At 43.6% G+C, this 9,608-nt stretch overlaps 1 pseudogene; it reads left to right on the top strand.

Annotated features, from left to right (window-relative positions):
- The first annotated feature begins 7,978 nt into the window (after window positions 1-7,978).
- Window positions 7,979-8,430, top strand: LOC101564510 (annotated as a pseudogene).
- Window positions 8,431-9,608: the final 1,178 nt, after the last annotated feature.

The following is a 9,608-nucleotide window of genomic DNA, read 5'->3' as shown; positions in this document are numbered from 1 at the left end:
AAGGTCAGTGAAATCCCCTCAGGATTTATCCTGAGATCCTGTACCTCAGATTGTAGAACCTTTGTCAGTGTCAGCCATGTGGATGAGTCACCGCCATGGCTTGGCTATCCCTTTCAATTTTATTAAAGAGTTTGAGGAGTATTGGTATTATATCGTCTCTAAAATTTCTTGTGGACTTCAGCCATCAGGATCTTGGATTTTCTTTGTTAGTTTGTTTAAATATGTTTTCAATTTCATAAAAAAAACTAATTTTGGGTTACTCAGACTTTTTAAATCTTAATTAAGCATAATTTATATGTTTCTAGGAATCTGTCAATTTCTTCTGTGTTTTCCATCCTATAAAAGTAAAGATTTTAAAAATAGGTATTAATGGTCTTCTGAATTTCCACAGGATCTGTAGCGAGTTTACCCTTTTCATGCCTTATTGTATGAATTTAAATTTTTACTTATTAAATAATATACCAGAACCTCTCACCTCTCACATACCTGCTAAGGCAAAAAATGCCTTCACTGGTAAGTCTGCACCTTGCAAGTCCCTGACTGTGCCAACCCTTCCCTCTGACTGTTGGAGAAAGACCAGGTTGGCTAGGAAGAGTGCTATTTGGTAGAGCGGTTCAGAACAGCAACTTATCTGGACAGATCTCTTGGTCCAGAATCTGCAGAACACACTTCCTACTTGCATGTGAGGACAGCAGGAGTTTACTGGCCTAAGCTTCCACATTAGGTTGATGAGGACTCACTTGTAGTGAGTCTTTACATTCCATCCACTGTGAAATTCCAGATACTTCTAGCTAACATTTGGGCTCTTTGTCAGCTTCCTTGCTAATTATTAAGTCCTTTTACTGTTTACTTTAACTTTTAACATCATCCAGATTTTAATACCACTATTTATTTTCTCTTTATATAAGGAGGAAGCCATAAGTGTTTAGCAACATACTGGGGATTAAGAATGCCCTATAAAACTAAATACTGGCCTATAACACTCTCTAGAAATTAGTACATCTGTCTACCAAGATAAATAGTAATTTCATTTTTAGCAAGGAGTGGTAACAACCCGAATGTCTATCAACTGTAGAATGACTCAATGAATTGTGGTACATTTACACAATGGACTGCCACACAACAATAAAATATAAATTACCAGTAATGTAAAAAATGTATAAATCTCACAGATATACTTACAAAAGACACCAAAAAGAGAAGCACACTGTATAATTCCACTTACATGAAACTCAAGAATAAGCAAAATTCATTCATGATGATAGAAATCAGAACAGTGGTTACTTCTGAAGGGAGAGGGCAAACACACTGCCTGGAAAATTGAACAAAGGCACTTCCTAGGGCAGCAGGCAATGCTCCATCAGAGCTAGTCACAAAGCACCATGTGCAAATACGTGACAATTCACTGAGCACTCCACATGATCAGTACTTTATTATATAGATTATGTATTTCAGTAAAAACCAAATACACAAAAATGCCCAGGTCAGATCCTAGCTAATCTTGACTTACTACTATTTGTAAATGGCTCTTATCTTCAGAATGACAAAGCACTTCCTGTGCAGAGCATGCTGTCACCACTGAACATGCAGCTATCAAATTTGTTTCACTGCCAAATGTTCAAACCACCCATGTGAAGGAGCTGACTGCTTTGCCTTGGTCTCGTACTCCTGCAAATGCAGTGCCAGACATTAAGCAAATGTTTAGCCTCGCGTGTGGACTTTGCTGTAGTTGCGATCTGCAGTGTTATCCCCAGTCCCATGTACAAGTCTTGGCAGTCAGGAGGTGAAGGACACCTCTGGGGCTGGGATCATGCAGAAGGAAGTGAGGTCACTGGGAGAGTGCCCTTGAAGGTGACACTGAGACACAGGCCTGCTTCTCCTTCTCTTGCTTCCCTGCTGCCAGGAGGCAAGCAGCTTTACTCTACCATGCAACCCCTCAGAGTTGTTCTGCCTCACTGCAGGGACAAAAGTGCGCCCAGTGACCAGAGACGGAAATCGCCAAGACTTCTGGGAAATGAAACTTTCCTCCTCTTTGCTGATGAATTCAGGTATTTTGGCAGCAAAGGCAAGCCAGCACAGAACTGTTTATAGTCGGGGACACTGTGGAAACAAAGGTACCCTAAAGAAATATGTCCCCAGCATGCCATGCCGGCCCTGCCCCCGGGGAGTGCTGAGATGGCGACTGAGACTGGGCATGATGGCACGTGCCTGTAGCTCTTGGGAGGCTGAAAACAGGAGAATCACTAAGAGTCTGATCTAGTGAGACCCTGTAGACCCTGTACTAAATACGTTTTTAAAAAAAGAAAGAAAAATGGCACACACTGATAATAAAGAGCTATTTAATACTGGAACACATATCAGCTAAAGTAAAAGCTCATTATCAAAATGCTGTCCCAGAAACCAAGGACCGTGCTCTTCCTAACTCATGCTAAACAAGTATCGTTTATTATTGTATCTACAAAAAACTCAACAAATTGACATTTATATCCAGCAAACCTGAAAGGAAAATTACCTCAATTTAGATTATAATTGACTCCTAACAATTGATTCCACCCTCTGACAAACAATACTGGCATTTACACGGACACTTTCTTCATAAAGTTGCCAGCGATCTCTTAGCAGCTGCACAGAAGTATGATCCATCCGGTGAATGCTATTTAAATTGGCTGTGAATTGTTGAATTATGGAAAAAATCAAACTAAGTTCCATAGTAGGTAAATCATGAGGAAAAACTCAGAATTCAATCAGAAAGTGGTAGAATCATGTCTCAGCTATAACTAACATAACCCAGGAAGCCTGAAAAGGTAAAATTAGATTTAAAAAACTCACGGCCCCTTGAGCAGTTACAAATAGATTTTTATACAATGACCCAGGTCTTCAGGTTATACAGCTACAATAGCAAGAGCTTGGAATTTATTAGGATGGCTAGAATCCATTCTGTGATGCAAGACCACAACATTACAGAAGAGAAATATTGTGAGATGGTGTATTCCTCACACAGGGAATTCTTACTTCTTACTCAGAAACTGCAGAGTTCATTTCAAGTAACAGTTTAGCAACAACCCTGAGGGGTTTTAATGTAAAATTTACTCCCTGTTCAGAAAAGAACAGAGACACTGAAATTAAAACTGTTTCCATCCAAGGTTGGCAAATCATGGCCCCTGGGCTAAATCTAGCCATCTTCATATGGTTTGCGAGCTAAAAAATGTTTCTCACATATTTTAAAGGACTATAGAAAAATACAAGTATATGGAAAATATTTCAGAGACCATGCGTGGGCTATGAAGCCAAGAAGATTTTTACTGAGAAAATCTGCTGACTCCTGGTCTAAACTATATTAAAAAAAAAAATTCTTAATGTGCCTTAGTCTACTATTTTGTCACTAGTTCTATGGCCAGTGTCACCTCAGAGCACACACAGATTTTCTCTCTAGGACATCATCATTATTTACAGAATGGGATTAGGAATTCTGTGCAGTTCCGGTTCCAGGCGCTTGGTCGCCGCGGTTTACAGTGCAGTTACGGCCAAGTCCAAGAACCACACCGTGCACAACCAGGCCCGAAAATGGCACGAAATGGCATCAAGAAACCTGCTCACAAAGGTATGAATCTCTGCAGGGGGTAGATCCCAAGTTCCTTAGGAACATGCATTTTGCCAAGAAGCATAACAAGAAGGGCTTTGAGAAGATGCAGGCAAACGATGCCACGGCTATGAGTGCACGTGCCGAGGCTATCAAGGCCCTTGGCAAGCCCAAGGAGGTCAAGCCCAGCCAGGATCATCCCAAAGGGAGTGAACCGCAGGCTCACTTGACTTGCCTTTATTGCCCACCCCAAGCTTGGGAAGCATATCCGTGCCCATTCTGCCAAGAGTCGCAGGCCTTGCTGGCCAAAGGCCCAGGCTCCAGCTTCTGCTCCAGCCCAGGCTCTCAAAGGTGCCCAGGTCCCCAAAGATGCCCAGGCCCCTGTGAAGGCTCCACAGTAAAAGGCTCTTATCTGTTGGTGTAAAACTAGAAGGACTGGTGTGACCCCTGGGGTGCCATCTGTTGGAGGCAGGTGTCCTCCTGTGCTCTTTGCACAAATAAACCTGAGGCAGGAAAAAAAAAAAAAAAGCATTCTGTGCAACCAGGAACAACTCCATCAACTCTATTCTTCCACATGCAGATCTAGCTAATGACTGTCAGAAGCCAATCAAGCATACTTTGGCCCAACCTGAACAAGCCAGCTTTTCAAAGGATACATCATCCAAGCTTTACGTGACTTCTAACTCGGTGGCAGGTCCATCGCTAATCGGAACGTATTAAACCGGCAAAAGGGCCACATTCTCCGGATCCCGTCTGCGTGCTCCTATGCGTGTGTCGTTACGGCAGGTCTCACTTAGATGTGGCATGTCTACTCTTTGAATGTGGTCCTGGGACACGTGACTTGCTTTGGTCTGCAAAGTGTTAACAGTGGAACATAGCAGAGGTTTGAAACCTGCAGACCGCAGCTTGCAGTCCCTTCTGCTCTTAGGAACCTCAGAGCAGAATCAGATGCATGAGCCCGGGGCAGCCTGTTGGATAATGGGACACACATGGCCCAGTGACCTCCCTTCCCCTGCCAACAGCCAGCAACCACCAGACCTGTGAGTGAGACTGTCACTGTCAATCAACTGTAGATGCAGGCGGTCACATCACTGTTGGAGCAAAGCAAAGAGGGCCCAGCCGAGCCCAGCCCAAACTCCCCAGCCAAAGACAGAGTAAAATCAGGGGTAGTTGTAGCTATCTAGTTTGGGGTGGTTAGTTCTATAGAAAATATTAACTGAGATCCAAAATGCTTCAGAATGTTATTAGAAGAAGCCATTTCATGGCCTCTTGATAGGAGGAGCGATTAGCCCACATTCTTGTGCATCCTCAGCAAAATGATTTTGCTGCTCACGTCAATGCACTGCACTCTCAGGAGTGACTGCAAGTTGACACTAAGCAAAAAGCCTCCAGGAAGCTGTCAGCTTTCAGCTACAAACAGCTGACTGAGATCTTCAGGTCAAAGGACTTCAGAATAACATTCAGAACTCCCAGGAAGATGGCAGAGGGGTAAGCGACAGCTAAGCAACCTCTCCAAGATTAGGAATCCAGACACTGGAAAATGACAGCTAGAGGAGGAAAGAAGGAGGACAGTGGATCTCTGGACACAGGAAGGACCACAAGAAAAAAATGGAGCCCTCAGAGAAAGTGCAGAGCTAGGCTTCAATGCAGAAAAAGGAAAAAGCAATCTGTATTCCCCCCCAGCTCCCACATTTTAGGCAAGAAAGATCAAATATACAGAGACACAGCGAGAGCAGTACCTTCAGAGGACTCCAGGGAGAAACACAACAGTGGAGCAGAGCAGTGGAAGCTGGGCACCGCAGCAGCTGCTCAGGGACTTTAGTCCCACCCACTTCAGGGCTCCCAAGATTAACCCCACAGTGACTGGGTGAAGGGCAACCACCCAGGAAGTGTGCAGAGTTAGGGAGCCACAGTCAGGTTGTCAAGGGGCAACCAGAGAGTTAGAAGCTAATCGACACAGGCCCGAAGCCCATAAACCAGAGGGCAGGATCCACCGGAACTTCTAGATGTGATGATATTAGAACTGGTATGGCACCCTAATTGTACTGCAGTTTTACTGGGATTATCCAGCAACCCACCCTAATCCTACTAAAGACTTGCTGGGATTAGCCAGCAAAGATCTGATCTCTGACTGCCTCCTTAGTCCACTGGTGAGAGTAATGTCACACCCTGGATTGGATACGACCATAGGACTGTAGACCTCACACGATCACCATAGATTTAAATCACAGAGAAAATTTTTTTCATCATTTTTTTATTTTTGTTATTGTTGGTGGTGGTTTGGGGGGTTTTTTATTCTTTGTTTTTTTCATGACTATAAACACTGCTTTTTGTTGTTGTTGTTCTTTTTTCCTGTCTTTCCTTCCCGTCTCCTTCACCAGTTTCACAAGGTTTAGATAAGCTCCCTTTGTCCTTCAGCCTTGCTTTTATCATCTTTTCATCTCTATTTTTTCTCTTATCCTTCTTAGATTTTCTTGCTTTAAGAAAACTACTCTATGGAAAGAATGTTTATTGTATATAGTTTTTTGATTTGTCTTGTATTTTGTTACAGAATTATAAATCTTGTACCTATGATAAAGGCGACAAACTAATAGTGATCAAGTTTGTCATGTTCCACTTTGTACTTGATGTCACTGTTATTACTGATTGTGTGACTTCAGCCAAGGTGATACAGCTATTGTGATCAATTCGTTTTCCTTGTATGCCAATACTGAGGTTCTTTGGGGGTCATAAACAATACCATAGTTCCAAAGAACGAGGTACTAGGGCAAATGGGTTGCAACGTTTCACCTCTAATAAGCTGAAGAAGCAGGATCCTGGGACAGACTCAAAGGCCAAAAGGCAGCTAGTGAAGACACTTTCTAAAGAGCTACCATACTGATAACACCGCGACCTACCATAAGCAATTTACAAACATCCATCTATAAAACAAATTTAAAAAATTAAAAATGAGCCAGGTGTGGTGGCACACGTCTGTAGTCCCAGCACTGGGGAGGCCAAGTGAGGACAATTGTCACCAGTTTAAAGCCAGCCTGGGCTACATAGTGAGTTCAAGGCCAGCTTGAACTAAACAGTGAGATCTTGTCTCAAAAAAAATTTGTTTAAATGACAACACAGAAGCAAGATGAAACCCAAGATCTGCAGGTCACCCAAGGCAAATGCAAGGGTTATTGAGGAGGAAAAATCAAAAGCTGTCCAGCAGGACTTTCTGAAATGGTAGCAGCAGAAACAGCAAAGTAGATGAATGAAGGACACAGTGAATCTAGAATAAAAAAAAAAAAAAAAAAAAACATACAGGAGCTTAGAAAAGTGGTAAAACCAGAAATGATAGACAATGGAGAGAGCTGGAACCCAAAAAACAGAGCCAAACAGATATCCAAGAGCTTAAAAACTTTACTGACAATATATGCAGCAGAACCAACCAATGCAAAGGTAGAATATCAGATCTAGAAAACAGGTTTGTACTTAGCAACTACCAATGAAAGACTTCTTAAAAATGGCAAGAGATCATGAAAAATCAATCCAACAGGAGCTAGATGATGCAAAATAATAACACGACATTAATCAGAATCAATGAAAAATCAGAAAAAAACACCCAAAAAAATCCAAAGAAAGTGTTGACTGAAGTACTGACAAGCAACAATTCCATGAATCCCAATAGAGTGAGTCCCCCAGGCAAGGCAAATAATTAAACAGGGAATGCAGAAAGGGAACCAACAACAGGAAATAATACGACAAGGATAAGTAAATACATATCACTTATAAACATCAATGTAATGCCCACCATCCAGAAGAAACAGACTGTCAAAATGGGTCAAGAAACAAGAACCAGTAGTGTACTGCATACAAGAAGCACTTTTTTTTTTTTTTTTCCGGAACCAGGGACTGAACTCAGGCCTTTGCACTTGCCAGGCAAGTGCTTATTCTACTGAGCCAAGTCCCCAGGTCCCAGAAGCACATTTAACTCAAAAAGAAATTCATAGATTGAAAGCAAAGGATGGAAGACGATATTCCATGCAACAGGAACCTGGGGGGAAGCTGGAGTAGCTAGATTTCAGGTTAAGACTGATCAGAAGAGAAAAAAGTCACTACATACTTGTTAAGGGAACAATCCAAGATGAAGGAACAGCAACCATAAATATACATTACAGGCACACCCAATTATATAAAGCAAACACTAATCAATATGAAAAATTGGGGCCGGGGAGATGGTTCAGTGGAATAAGCGCTTCCCTGGCAAGCGCAAGGGCCTGAGTTCAATCCCCGGTTCCGTAAAAAAAAAAAAAGAAAGAAAGAAAAATCAGTCTGTGGGAGGCAGCCGCGGGTCATGTGACCGGAAGGGCTCTCATGGACGCCGCCCCTCCTTGGCGGACCTGAGCGCCCAGCCCTACTCCAGCCATGGTGCCGCTACAGCCCCGACAGCGCAAGCTGCTGCTAGGCCCTAGTAGCCCCCCAACCAGAGCCTTCAACGGAGCTGAGCCCAACTACCACAGCCTGCCTTCCGCTCACACAGAGGAGCAGGCCCTGCTCTCCTCCATCCTGGCCAAGACAGCCAGCAACATCGATGTGTCTGCTGCGGACTCCCAGGGCGTGGAGCAGCACGAGTACGTGGACCGGGCCAGGCAGTACGGTACCCGCTTGGCTGTGCTGAGCAGCAGCCTGACCTATTGGAAGGAGCTGCCACCGCCACCCTCTCTCACCAGCCAGCCCACCAAGTGCTGGCCAGCGAGCCCATCCCCTTCTCTGACTTGCAGCAGATCTCCAGCATAGCTGCTTAGGTCTATAGTGCGCTTTCTCTGATCTGTATGGACGCCAAAGAGGAGCTGGTTGTACAGTTTGGGATCCCATGAAGAGAGGGGTCCGTGGACAGCTCTTCTCTGCAGCCTGGCTCCACCACACCTCCCCTGGCCCCAGCTTCACTGCAGCTTAAACAGTACCCCAACCTACTACTAATCACAGAGAAGAATGTGGAGAAGAGCAAGAGGAGAAGCCCGAGCAAGTGAGGACGCGTAAGCGGGGTAGAACCTTTGGGACTGGCCTTCAAGGCTCTGGCCAAGGCGGGGTGGGGCCAAGAGGACAGAGCCTGGTAGGTGCCCCAGTCACTGGCAAGGCAGAGATACTAGTGTGGGGGTGAACAACAGGGCACCTGGGGATCCCTTTCCCACCCTTTCTCTTAGCCTCAGATTATTTGCTCTGGTCCCCCTCTCCCTGACTTGGCACTCCCATGCCCCTCACTAGGGTTTCTGACCAGGGTTTGCATGAGCTTGAATTTGAATGGAGTTTGTATTTCTAGCACCCCGGGTTTTTACATGTTTGGTCTTTTGGTTTTGTTTGTCACCCTTGATAAAGGAAGTGTATTCATAAAAAAAAAAAAAAAAAAGAAAAGAAAAAGAAAAATCAAGTAAGCACCAACACAATTCTAATGAGTGACCTCAATACCCCATGTATTCATAAAAAAAAAAAAAAAAAAAGAAAAGAAAAAGAAAAATCAAGTAAGCACCAACACAATTCTAATGAGTGACCTCAATACCCCATTGTCACAGACAAATAAACTAGACCAAAAACTCGACAAAGAAATATCAGAGCTGAGAACAAATGGACCTAGTAGACAGCCTCGAAGTGCTCCATCCCACAACATCAGAGCACACAGCTTTCTTGAAAATAGACCACACACTAGCTCATAGAACATGCTTACGTGCAAAGGAATTGAAATTATCCTGCGCATATTGTAAGACCAACAGTGCAATGAAATTGGAAACCAAAGGAAAATATAGCCTCCTTAAGAAATGGTGCTAGGAAAACTGGTTTTACATATGCCAGAAATACACCCTAGATCCTTACCTCCCACTATGCATTAAACTAAAATCAAAATTGAGTGAAGATCTGAATTAAACAGAAACAACGAATCTGCTGAGAGATGGAGCAGGTGAAGCCCTGGAAGACAGAGATATAGGCAAAGACTGATGACCAAAATGCTGACACACACAAAATACTACAAAGAATCAACACCTGGGACCACATCAAATTA

The sequence above is a fragment of the Octodon degus genome, unplaced genomic scaffold, assembly GCF_000260255.1.
Source record: "Octodon degus isolate 3935 unplaced genomic scaffold, OctDeg1.0 scaffold00007, whole genome shotgun sequence".
Taxonomy (NCBI): domain Eukaryota; kingdom Metazoa; phylum Chordata; class Mammalia; order Rodentia; family Octodontidae; genus Octodon; species Octodon degus.
Note: the sequence above shows the minus strand (reverse complement) of the source record. Positions and strands in the feature narration are given on the sequence as shown.